Raw genomic sequence first — 14,373 nt, 5'->3', positions numbered from 1 at the left:
GACTGAGATTGAATCTACAGCAGAGAAGAACTACTCCAAAAAAGTAACCTCCAAGAAATGAAGGAAGAAGAGGAAAATTCCAGAAATCCTTCTAAACATATGCAAACACCATTCTCTACAAAATCTAGAGCATGAATTGTGATTTAGAAATGATTTTGGTTTATTTTTTCCTAGTTATAAAAGAAATAACCTTTGTGAAAAATATGGAAAAATATTTAAAGATTAACTATCACTTATTATTCCAATCCCCAGAGAAAACTTTCGTGAACATCGTGTTGTACTTCCTTCCAGATATAGATATTTATGCATGTTCCATAACATTGAGATGACATTAAATATATAATTTTTGTGTCTTACATTTACTTACATTTTCCGGTGTCATTAAAAACTCTTCTAATACATTATGTGGATGTGCAATTGTGTACCCAAAGATTAGTTCAATATTTGTTGAATATTTTGTTATTTCCAATGATTCAACTATTTTTTAAAAAAATCATTGGGAATTCATAATCACCAAAACCTGGAAGCAAGAAGATGTCCTTTAATAGGTGAATAGATAAATTGTGGTATATCCATATAGTGTAATACTGTTCAGCAATAAAAGGAACGAGCTATCAAGCCACTGAAAAGACATGGATAAATCTCAAATACACATTGCTAAGTGAAAGAAGTCAGTCTTAAATGGTGACATACTGTGTGTTTCCAGCTATATGACACTCTGCAAGAAGCAAAACTATACAGATGATAAACAGTTGCTTTGGGAATGGGAAAAGGGTTCAATAGGTGAAGCACAAGGAAATTTCTAAAGCAATAAAACTATTCTGATACTGTAATTGTTAATAGATACTATGCATTTGTCAAACCCATAGGATTTTATAGCAAAAAGCGTAAACCTTAAGATATGGAATAATTGAAATAATTTTTTTAATACTGATCTAGGAGTTCAGGGATCGCATGATGGGATATAGACTGTAGCAAAATGATCTGACTGTGCTACAAATGTATGAAACAACTTCATTGACAGGGATGGGGAAACCATTCTAACCTAAATAACTTTGGAATGTGTGGATTCCCTAAGACTAAAGGCAAAAGGAACTATACATAAGTTGTGCATTCTTGTTGATAAAATTGTTTCCATGATGGTATAATTGACAATTCTGAAACTACAAGTATAACTGGATTTGAAGAATTAAGTAAATGGATGGTGGATGGTAAGAACTGAGTTCTCCCTGTTCTAGTGGGAGGTTACAGAGAAGCAATGGTGGAGGCTAAAGTGATCCATGTAGTCAAGGATTAGAGTTGGGATGAACCCATGTTTAGCTTAATAAAAATACAGATGGTTACATTTAGAAATGGTTATAGGTCTGTATATATATATGGGTTAGTGTACACACATATATTTTTTCACTTTGTCAGCTGAAGGAGCCCAGAAGGAACAAGCCCAGGTCTTGTTTTCTAATATTACTCTTCAATAAAAAGAACAAAGCCTCCTTGGAAGAATTGTTGACCTTAGGACAGAGAGCAAAAAAATATACAAGGAGCGTATGAAGACTTCAGTAGTGGTAGAAACTAAGGAGGTGCTCAAAAAAACCACAATGATGGGTTATGTCAAAGGGACACAGGAACCAACTAAAAAATCTTCAAAAGATGGAATAATTTGAGCAAGAAAATAATGAAGAATTAGACTATAGCCAAAAGTACAAAATAAATATCTATTAATTCATACTATATACATAAATAAATGATTAAATGAATAAGTTAATGGAGGAGAAAAGGCAATCTTCCCATGGAGAAAAATTCCAAATTATGTAAATACTCTGGTCTTAAAGTTGGTACATAATTTCCTGCTCCTTAATTGTAAGCTGCTTGTAGTGGCTTTCTTTCAAAGAGTACAGAATGGGAAGAGGGTAAAAGTAACTTCACAGTGGCGAAACCTGACAAACACAACCTCTGCCAGGTAGTCAAGATAACAGCAACAGTGATAAGTCATGTTGATAGTATGTACCCTTGATAGCATGGGATGAGAATGGACTTCACCTGTGTGGTTTTCCTCCCCAAACCCATAACCCCAGACTAATCATTAGAAAAACATCGGACAGTTTCTAATACGGGGGCATCCTACAAAACACGTGCCCAGTACTCCTCAAAACTCTCAAGGTCATCAAAAACAAAGTAAGTCTGAGAAACCCACAGCTTAGAAGAACCTAAAAAGACATGACAATAAAATGTAATACAATATCCTGGATAAGACCCTGGAATAGAAACAGGTTATTTAATAAAACCAAAATCAGAAAATTATTCTGAATAAAGTATGCATTTTAATTAATAATAGTGTATCAATATTGGTTCATTCATTATGACAAATGTATCATAGTAACGTAAGATGTTCATGATGGGGAAACTGGATGTAGTATATATGGAAACTGCATTACTTTTGCAATTTTTCTATAAATCTAAAACTCTTCTAAATCAAAAAGGTTATTTTTAAAACCTTTAGGAGTAATATTTTGGCCACAAAGTGTTGTCTATATTTCTGCTTATTTTATGAGAGATGGAATCACTGATTAAAAACAAATAATATTTTAAAGGACCATAATGCCAACTACTTACCGTTAACTTTGCACTAATTTATAATGTCAGTGACAGTGTTTGAGAGTCTATTCCTCTGTAGGAGCCCTGAATTAAAGTGACTTAGATCTTGAATCTTCTTCACAGAAACTGACTATGTAAACATACTAGCTCTTTTCAAACTGAAACAAAATTAAGTCAGAACAAGACAGTGGATAAGTGTTTGAGGTAGAGTGTGGGTATGTGTGTGTGTGTGTTGTGTTTGTGCATGTGTGTGTGTGTCTGTTATCCTCCACTTGCTGTGTGCCTTTGAGCCAGATACTTAGACGCTCTAAGTCTCAATCTTTCTCATCTGTAAAATGGTGATAATGGTCAAATGTTCTACCATTGGGTTTAGAGGAAAACTAAATGAATAATACATACAAATCAATTAGTACATATGTCAAGTGTGGTAGTTCTGGAGAGATGATGGTGAACAGGACACAATCCCTACACATCGGAGCTCACATTCTAGCAGCAGAGTGAGAGAAATGTGAAGGAAATTGCAATATTATATGGTAAGTGTGAGAACAGGCTAAGGTCAGGCTGCCGTAGAAGATAGGGCATGATCAAGAAAGCCTTCCCAAGGAAAGGGGCAGCTAAGCCCGAATCCGAAGAATTTAGAAGATTTAGCCCAGTGATATGCTGGAGCAGGCAGGCACCCACTTGCGAGGACCAATTATGTACATTGCGTGCATACATCTCTTCCATTCCCTGTTCAAGGAACACATTGGTAGCTTGAAATCTGCCGTAGTAAAGAATTTGCACCCTGGAAATTGTCAAATGCTGCAGATCAGGGCTCTCCCTCCTCATTTACCTGCACAACAACCACATTTGAAGGAGGAAATGAAGAGGGAGGCAGGAGGCATGATACATTTGGGAAACTAAAAGACATTCAGTCTAACTAGAGTGTGAAGGGGGCATGAAGATAGATAAGTGGGGACCAGATCATGGTGGTAAGCCAAATGAAGGTGTTGAGAATTTACCCTGAGAGCAATGGGGAGCCTCTGAAGGGTATGGAGCAGAGGATGGGACTTAGATTCCATGTTAGAGAGATTCCTTCTGGCTTCAGAAGATAGAATAAAACTGAAACTGATAGGGTGTGCAATTACCATTAACTTATATGGAACAATTTTTGAGCATTCCCAGACCAAAAAAATAGTCTCTCTTAGGCTTTTCTGATACCTTAGGACACATCTTGTTACCAGATACACAAAATAAGTCGAGATAAAGCACAGATGCTCACAGACACAGTTCAAAGTGATGGCAGCTTGATGCTGAGATGCTGATGTAGTTCCCTGGAAGGAGCTGGGCGGGGGCCCCTCTGCCTGCTGGAGGGGCGCACTGCCTCTATCACAGCTCACTGCAGAACAAATGCTGAATGCTATTTTCACTCTTTGCCTTTTTTCATAAAAGCAAAAATCCTCTTCGGGTTTCTTTCAGTTGGTGAAAACAAGCACTAATGTAGGTCTTTTGTAAAAGCGAAGTGGCATAACGATGAACTTTCAAACAGTAGCTGATACCTGTTGTTAGTTTTCTTCTGGCAAAGAAAGGACAATGCTCACTTCCAGCTGATGGCACAATTGGAGCAAAGAAATAGCGACAAGAAAGTGCATAGTATTTACAAGAAACTGTGAGTAATGTAGTTAGTCTTGGATAGAGAGGGATGGAAGGAAAGTTCTAAAAGATAAGCCCAAAAAGTTGGGTGGCAACCAGATCATAGAAGCCCTTGAACTTGAAATCAGTGGTGTCCAAAGTGCAGTGAAACCCCCTGAGAAAGTGAAAAATAATCCATAGGGGCATGAAAAAATATATTATAACTTTATTTGTATTTATTCTCTTTCCTTTAAAATACATATTTCTGTATATATGTATAGTAATATATACTAATATACTTGGTAAATGCAAGTATTTCATAAATAAATACATAAACCTATATGCATGGGACGTGTAGTCAAAAGTTTTTATTGGTAAGGGCACATAATCAAAAATTTAGAAACACTGCTATAGACAACAGGGAACTATGGATGTTTTCAATGCTGTGACTCAGTCTGTCAGAGGAAGATGGCCATGGCAGCAGGGTGAAGAAGGGGTGATTACAGGTGGGAAATTTGAGACAGCTGGACCAGTTGTTGGAAGACAGGCTCAAATCCTGGCTTTGCCAGACAACAATTATGGGATCTTACTTAAGTCACACAACTCTGCCAATTTTCAATTTCTCCAGTTGCAAATGGGAACAATAAAAACAGAATTTTACGAGAATGAAGTGACATAAATATGTGGAAACACCCAGCCCAGTGATGAATTAAGTAGATGTTTCAGGAACGTCCAGTGAAATTGATTCTGATGTTCTAATATGCATTAGGAAGTAGTAGCAAATGACCAGTTACAAGATGCTGAGGGTCTAAGATTAAGGCACTGTGGGAGGGACTAGAAAGTTGGAATTGACGTAGTTTGGATGAAGAATCAATCACTGAACAGGTGTGGGAATGGGGGTGGGGTGGGGAATAAAAGCTGATTTGGCTCTGGGTTTTCTTGCATGGATGCACAGGAAGATGGACATTCTACTTATGAGGGTAGAATACAGGAAAAGAAGCAGGTGAAAGTCACAGTGTTAGTTGGAAGTATGTTGAGTCAGAGGTACCAGCAACACATCTACTTCAAGTTTACTGGGCTCGTAAATTTAGACCAAGAATTCAGAGGGGAGATGTGGGTGGTGTCTGGAAAGAAGCTTTTCTGTGGGTCACAAGGCAACTAGCTGAGCTTTAGGGCCAGACTGCAAGTTATCCAAAAATGGTACTGTGCGCTATTCCCAGACAGTTAACTTGCTTCTTGTGGCCAAAAAATCATGTGTTAGGAGTCTCCCTAAATTCTAGGCAATTCCAACCCCATTTCTAGTGTTTTGTAGAAACAGCCTTACATACACAGACACGGACAGGGGGCTTTATTTACCCGTGTGGAGTCCATCAGGACCTGATAGTGAGCTACAACCTTTTATCCAATCTCCAGTCCTGGTCTTAGTCTTTAATTCGCATACAAAATCACTCTTGTTAGTTTCTTAGATCCCTTACTGTAAGATTTTGATTCAGCAGGAATTTGCATTTTAAACAAGCACTCAGATTACTTAATGTAGGCTCCCTGGAAAAGAGATTACTATCAGGATTTCCACTGTGTACATGAATTCCTTCTTCAGGCATGGAAGCAGTAATCAGCAGGTCAAACAGGTCAGCAGGAAATGCGAGTTCTATTGCCCATTCAGAAATTGTGGCATAGGGGGTTGAATAGCAGCCAGAAGAACTTTGCAAGAAAGTCATTAGGAATCATTGCAACTGATTTGAGTTCTCTTTGAGTAACCGTGACTGTGCCAGGGCAATGATTCTCTGGGGATCAGGAGGATTTTTGCCCCAACGGTTTTGTGGTAATAAACTATTCTGTTAGAGCTGTATTCATCCTTTGTCTATTTTATAGCATCCCAACACTGGGAAAATTGTAAAATAAACATTTATTTACAGCCCAATACTTCTTGTCCTTGTGTTTATTATGATTGTTAGGACATTGGTCACCGTATCCTCTTTTTGAGGACCCTGGGGACAAATTTCTGTTCAGTCTTAGTATTAGGGATAGCTATGTTTTTCCTAGGAATGCTTTCTATCTTAACCTTCTATAAAATCCAAATTAACCAGTTGACCAGATTCCCTTTGGTGATTGCCTGCTATACCTCTTAGAATTAAATTACTTGAGGTCAAATGGAAGTTCCTTTATGGTATGAAAATACTTTCTATAATAAGATGAATATACTTTCTATAATAAGTATTACGTTCAGAATTTCTAAAGGATGTCACATATATCCTATTAGAACTTTATAAAAGTTATTCTCATTATTTTAACAGATAAAAAATTGAGACTCAGAGCAAGTAAATGATTTGTCTGAAATCACAGAACTAGTCATGGGAAAACTACAATTTTCATACACAAATTCTGACTTCAAATCCAGTTCTCTTTCTGTTTCCTCTACAAAAAAAAGAAAAATCATTTTTACTATGCTTTTCAATTTATTAAACCATCTATATATATATGTCCACATATACAGGTATGTATAAAATTCTATTTCATCTGTACACCAATCCTGAAAAGAGCCACTTGTATTTTATCAAATGTTTCACAGATCTGAGACACAGAGCTTCCAGGACTTGCCCTAAGTTAATCAGCACAAGCCATGGCGTTTGGACTCAAACCCCAAATTCATAAACTCAATTCTGAGTCTTCCCCTAAACTATTTCTAATGTGCAATCCACTATGCTTGGGGGTAAACTGATATTCCCGCTATCTGACCACTGTCACTACCAGGGAGAAGCTAAGAACTGAAATGCAAAATTCTTCTAATTCAATAACTTTATATTTATTATAATAAAAAATAGTCATAAGATAGGAAACCATATGCACCTCTTACCATGTAATGGTGTACATGAATGTGCACTGAGCAGAAGTTAGGAAAAAGCAGATAATGCAGAGATTCTGAGAACATTAGGTAAAAAAGCAGTAGTACACCAGTGAGAACACAGAGCTGGGGGGCAGACAGGTTAACAACTGTGTTACCCCCCTTACAATCCTGCCCAAGGAGCGACTCAGAAATGAAGATATTCCACCATGCCCGTCCCTTTGTTTCTTTTCTGTGAAATGAGAAAATGGAAAAAAAAAAAAGTTAAATGTATGTGTCTCCGATGGTGTCAATTTGTCAAGAGCCTAAATTCCCATCTAAAGTGTTACTTTTCTTAAAATATCATCTGGAAAAGAAGAAAGTCGCTGAATAATTTCTCAGCTTTATACAAGAGCACACCCAAAATATGTGCCTGGGGATGGGCTTTCACTCCACCCCATCCTAGCTTATTGGAGCTGCAAGTCTTCTTTCCAAGCAGATTGCCCTGATAGGTCATTATCGATGGCACTGGGGTAAAAAGTGGACGAAGTGGAAATGCGAGCCTAATCTGTCAGGCACAACAAAGATAAATACCCCAGCAGCACTGTCATATTTCACAGCACATAGTGTTGACTATAGATCTCCTGACATGATAAATTTTATGGCCAAATGTGGTGGTATTTTGCAACCTCGGGTCTACTAAGGATGGCTGGTCCTTCTCTGAGAGGGTCAATTTTGATAAATTGCCCTGTTGAACTCCCCATGAAATATGACATTTCAGGTTAGCCAAATTCTCTTTGATGTGCATATCCCAGTTAGCCTCAAGACATTTACTGGAGGAGTTTTTCTAGTTAGAAGGAGGAAATGAAACCACATATGCCCTTCTCATCTTTCTTATTATTTTGTCAGCCACGAAGAGGAAGGTAGTAGAAACTCATTCCTGGGACAATTGTGGACAGATTTCTTTCAGGAGGACACTGCCTGGGAGGAGAGAGAAAGATCACCTGTTCAATCTCCAGCATCTTTTAATTCCCCTGGCACAGAGTCACCACTCAGTTTTTCTTTTGGGTTGTCTTTCCTCATACAGAGAATCTTGAGTAGCCAATGGACTAATGCTATGTATTCCCCAAAAGAAACTGTCACTTATCCAGAGCAAGCAAGAATGATGTCTCTATTCACAGAATTACTTAAATGCCTCACATAAGGAAAAAAAAAAGTTTAAAAGCTTGTGTGGGCCACCCCATTTCTCCAGCTTTTCAAAACTGGTTGATGAATGGTAGCGATAGGAAAAGTGCCTGGTACCTGCAGGCTAATGTCACCACAACCTGTCTCCAATTAATTCAGTCTTGCACACAAGGGCAGAAACTGTCATGGTTCCAGCTCTGTCACAAAATAATTGTGACCCTGGGCAAGTCACCAAAACTTCTCTAGGACTTTGATTTCTCCTCGGTAAAGCAAGTAAGTAAAGTATTACACTACATGATCTCCATATTTCCTTCCACAGCAAAGCTTTTAGAAGACAGTACAGCAAAGTTCCTAAGAGCATAGGCTCTGGAACAAGACCAAGTTCAAAACTTGGATCTTCGCCATAATAACTGAGTGTCCTTGAGCCACTTTAAAAAAAAATCTTTTTTAATGTTTATTTAGTCTGAGACAGAGAGAGACAGACCATGAGTGGGGGAGGGACAGACAGAGAGGGAGAGAGGGAGACACAGAATCCGAAGCAGGCTCCAGACTCTGAGCTGTCAGCACAGAGCCCGACACGGGGCTCTAACTCACAAACTGTGAGATCATGACCTGAGCCGAAGTCGGTCGCTCAACCGACTGAGCCACCCAGGCAACCCCATAGCAAATATTTTTGAGAGCCTATCCTATATCAGGCCCTGCAAAGGCTCTGTTGGGTCTAAACCAATGATGTGACATGTCAAAACGTTGTCTAAATTTAAACTCAGACAAAATTTCAATTATTATACTATGGTCAAGCCATAGAATGTTTATTTTTGTAAGCAATTACTTGCAGAAAATAATTCATTAAGTTACTAATTGTTTTCCCCCTTAGGACTTTGCCTTAGCCTATATACACATTTCTAGCTGTGACTTCCTCATCTGAATACTAAAAGAGTTTGACTAGATAGCCTGAAAGGTCCACTCCTTCTCTAATATTCTATGGAACAAAAGTAATCAGCTCCCTATGAACTAGAGCATAAGGAAAGAAGAACAGCCTAGAAATAAAATACTTTCAAAAATAATGACTAGAAGGATATGCACAAAATTGATTATTTCTGGGTGGTCAGCTAGCTTGTGGCTGAATTTTACTATTATCTTAAAGTAATGTTCTCTGTTCCTCATCTCTCTTTCCTGTTTGGTTGTACTATTATTATATGGGCTGCCTAAAAGAGTACAATGTAACCAACTTTCCTGGAACACTAAGTCTGGAGAAGTTCTGAGAGGATATACTCCTCTCTCCCTCTTGATTGATGGGTCAATTGAGAAACAACTGGTGTATGGAAAAACCATAGACTTCAGAGTCCAAAGACTATATTTTAAGTCCCGTTTCCCCCCTTTGGCTTTATATTCAACTACGGGCAATTCACACATCCTCTCTAAAGTTCAGGTTTAGCATCTATAAAATGCAGACCTTCACAACTGGCAGGCATAACCCTAGGCTGACTGGCTATCTCTATCTATCCATGTAAGATAGCTTTTGTTATGCCTTATTTTCCAGATGAGAAAGCAGAAGCTCACTGGGGTTAAAAAAGATCATATAGGTGAAAGTGTATTATAAATCCCAAAGTTCCATATGCATTTTGTTGTAATTATTATTACTGTTGGATCACCCCATCTAAATGCTAGAGTTTTATGCCTGGTTGATTACAGTAACATACATAAAATAAATTTTGATTATGGGTAAATGTTTTCCTTCTTCTTGATTTGAGATATAGAGAAAAAAAAATCAAGAGGAGAATGGCACTTGCCCTTTCTACTAAACTTTAAGCAGTAAAAGGAATGGTCTATGTCTACGTACCAGTGAGTACCTCTAGCATGTAGAATTGTGCCCAGCATATAGCAGGAGTTTAGTAAGTACAGGAAAAACTCTTCCAAAGAGTGATGTGAGTTCAACTACTCACTCACATAAAATTCCTGATCACATTATTGCAAGATGAACAAGAAGGGCATGCAGTTTGCTAGCTGAGAAGTAGGGGGTGCATAATCCAAATTCAGATAGTCCCATGACTGTGGCTTGGTTTCACCTCATATTTATCTTCTCTGTCCTAAATATTTTGAAATATTGATTCTGGCTCTTTTATCTACCTGAGATTTCCAGGACAGCAACAATTACAGACATACCCTTATGCCCCTCTGGCCCCAGTTCAGGTAAGAATGGGAGAACATTGGAAATATGAGGATCCAGCCACCACATTTACCCCCAAAACTGTCCCTCCTATTTCTTTACTTTAACTCACCTCCCTCCCTTCCAACACACCTCCTCCCCACTTCCCTTAGGTGATAAGAACCTTAATCAGGAGCTGGGCAGAGAACCAACATCAGTTACCAATCACAGTGTCTTACTGTGTTTTACTTTTGGTAAATTGAATTAACACATAGCCAGAAAGATAATTCAGATAAACGAAGGTATAGTTATGGCATATTTAAGGAGATAAATGAAACTAGTATGTATTGGGGCAAAGAGTACCCCTAACAAGATTTGATTTTGTTTTTTCTCAAAGCGAGAGAAAATGAGATCAGAGGAGAGGTTTAAGGAAAAAGAGAAACAGAAAGACATCCATACTAGCAATCAACCCAATTGTGGCTTTAAAGATCACATTTCGGGAAGAAAACAGTCTCATAGACAAAAATCCCCCAAACAGCAATTTTTTAAGTCTTCAGCTTCCACTAGGAAATCAATTACTTTTCCACGAATACTAACCCTCTTCACCACTCTTACAATATATCTAAGAGAGAGTCTATTTTGGAGTCAGTTAATTGGGTTCACTTGTTCCTCATAAGCCCCAGAATTACACAATGTTGCACACTACAAATCTGTAGGAATATTCTACCCCATCAAATTGCAGTTGGCTACCATATTTGCTTATCAAATTTATGAGCTGTGAGTGTCCACGACCACTAACAGCTGTCTTGATTTTCCCTTGGTACATAGCAATGTTGGTTGAAAAGAAATTCATAAGTGTTTGGCTTTGAAAAATCTTGGTGGCCTCCTGAGACTAGAACATGAAAAGAGAGAAGGTTTCTGTTTCCTTCAGATTTGATTTTAACAAGACCAGACTGACATAATTTTCCAACCAAATGGGATCACTTTAAATACCAGGATATGTTGGGGGGGGGGGGGTAGGGTTCCTTACTATTTGACTTTAATATTTAGTTTTTTATCCAAAAAACATAAGACATCATTTGGTAAATATTTAATATGCTGCTATAATATAGATAGTACTGTGTTAGGTCTTGCTGAAGACATAAAGAAAAATAAGAAGACTTGCTTCCAATCTGGTTATGAGATATATATACATATATATGTAGATAGATATATAGATATAGATGATATAGATACAGATATAGATATGTATACTACCTACATATATAAATAGATAGATATATATGTATTATATATATAAAAAACCTCACAATATATGGCCACACACAGATCCAAAGAGGGTAATGGCAATATGTAAAAAGGAAGATTAAAGAAAGAGTGGCAATGCCAGAGAAAAATTAAAAGACATAAACTCTGAGGTGGCCCCTCAACCCAAAAAAGCAAAGAGGATTTCAGATGATGGAGAGGATGGGATTGGCAAATATGATTTAAACCAGTCACCTTGGGAAATATTAAGAGATCATGTTTACATGGTACATAAGGGTCAAATTTTAAAAGTCCTTAGAAATCAGGCTAAAGAATTTGGCCTTCATGCCATGAGCAAGAAAAAAAATCAAGGATTTTGAATGATGAAGGAACATCAAAGAAGTGATATCGGGAAGGTCCATCTAGCAGCACTAGGGAGATCAGTTTAAAGGAGAGTAGCTTAGAAGCAGGACAGCCAATGAAATGAGCTTCCTGGGAAGGCACAAGGAGCATGAACACTCTCTGATAGCCCACTGATCCGGGTTCAAATCCCATGCACTAGCCGTATGGCCTCAAGCCATTTACCTAATTTCTGTTTGGTTTCACAGAGCCTCCATCGGCAAAACAGGAATAAAAAAGGAAAACTTTAACAAGTTTTTGGTCAAGATGAAATCAGCTAGCATATGGAAAGTGCCTTGCAAGTAAGTCCCTCAGTATTTGTTTATTGCAGAATGTCTTTATTTTGCCATCTCTCTTATAGGATATTTTGCTGATAATATGAGTCACGGTTGATAAGATTTTTTTCTTTCAGCACTGGGAATATGTTACTTCACTACTTTCTGGCTTCATTGTTTCTCATGAGCTATAAGTCATTCCTCATATCGTTAGTCCCCTGGACACATTAGGTTACTACTTTCAAGCTTTTCTTTCCTTTTTGTTTTTTGGATTTCCAACAGTTTGTGGTATATATCTGGGTGCAGATCTTTTTGTTTATGTTTTGTTGGGGTTCTCCTCATTCTATCATTTTGAAACTGATTGATTGGGCTCCTGTCTTTTAAGTAACATTTAAGTCAATCCAAACTTGTGAACTTTCTTCAATTTTTCATTTTAGCTTATTTAGCTTAGAACCAAATTTCCCCTTTGGTTGTTATATTTTTTTCCTTTTTTAATTTTTTTAATGTTTATTCATTTTTGAAAAACAGAGAGACAAAGCACAAGCAGGGGTGGGGCAGAGAGAGAGGGAGACACAGAATCCGAAGCAGGATCCAGGATCTGAGCTGTCAGCACGGAGCCTGATGCCAGGATCGAACCCACGAACCGTGATATCTGACCTGAGCAGAAGTCGGACACTTAACCAACTTAGTCAGCCAGGCATCCCTGTTGTCATAGTTTTCTTTGATATTTTACCTCACCAGCCACTTTACAAGTTACTCCACTTCTACTGTATTTTCTCTCAAAACTCAGAACAGATACAGTATGGGTTTCCATGCTGTAAAGAATTAATTTGTAAATTATTTGATTACATTTAATAAAAGCTAGCATTTATTGATAACTCCTTACTAATCTCTAAGCATCTTGCAAAGTACTTTGCAAATATTCTCATGTAACTTCATCAAAAACCTATGAACTATATATATACTAACATTATTCCATTTTACAGATGAGGAAACTGAGGCTCAGTGACATTAAACAGCTTGTCCTAGATTATACATCTAGTAATGAGTAGGTGAGCCCAGATTCAACCCAGCAGTCTGGTTCTTAAGCATCATGTGTTACTGCCTCGATTGAAACATGCTTATTTAATTTTATATTTCTTTTCCCAAAGGCAGACATTTTTCTAAGTATCCAATCTTCATTATAACTTGAATACAATGAGACTGTGTATTACATTTCCATTGGAGCCTCTATTTGTATTCCCATGCAAGAGGTAATATTGCACTGTTTCATGTACCATGACTTTGGTGAGAGATTATCTGGATACAAATATAGGTTCATTTCTTTGCTGCTTCTATGACCCTGACAAGTTATCTGAAATTTCTGTCTTGGTTTTCTCATCTTAATTCAGCATAACTAGAGTAACTACCTCATAAGATTTTATAAGAATAAAATGACGTTAAGTGATATAAAATTCTGAGACAATGTCTAGTACAAACTAAGCTCTCAGTAATATTAGAAATTATCATTATCTTGCAGCTCTCACATTGTACATATCTGGTTGCATCCTAATTTTTCCTGCTTGTCTGTCTCTCCTATTACATCATAAACCCCAAAAGTCAGGGGCAATATCATTTTCATCTTGGTAGCTGTAAGGTTTAGAAGTGTCTGAAATGTAGTAATAGTACATTAAGGGATGGATGGATAGACAAGTCTTTCTCAATGGGCAAACTAACATTTTACATCAAATGAGGCTTTAAGCCCAGAAAAGGATAACCAGGTGTTCTCTGTTAATTTCCAGAATACGTAAGTTCACCACATTCGTAGCAGTAAACTGCCGAAGGCAAAGACATCAAGAAGTCCCTGCAAACAGAGACAGAGAGGTGCCTGTGGCCCCGTCTCATTACACATCTCCAACAAATCTAGTTTATGCAATTCCACAGAAGCTAATGAGAAGCAATGAGGACTAATGACCTAGAATATCTCTTGAATTCAGAATAATCCACACCAGTCTTACTGAGGGTCAAAGCACAAGCACATCTGGAAAGTTGTCTTCCCTTGTACATGTTTCATCCCCCTTCTCTTGTAATTAATCATCAGGTCACATTGCTCATCTCTC

Source organism: Acinonyx jubatus, chromosome B3 (genome assembly GCF_027475565.1).
Source record: "Acinonyx jubatus isolate Ajub_Pintada_27869175 chromosome B3, VMU_Ajub_asm_v1.0, whole genome shotgun sequence".
Taxonomy (NCBI): Eukaryota; Metazoa; Chordata; class Mammalia; order Carnivora; family Felidae; genus Acinonyx; species Acinonyx jubatus.
The sequence above is the reverse complement of the archived record's forward strand: the minus strand, read 5'-3'. Positions refer to the sequence as shown.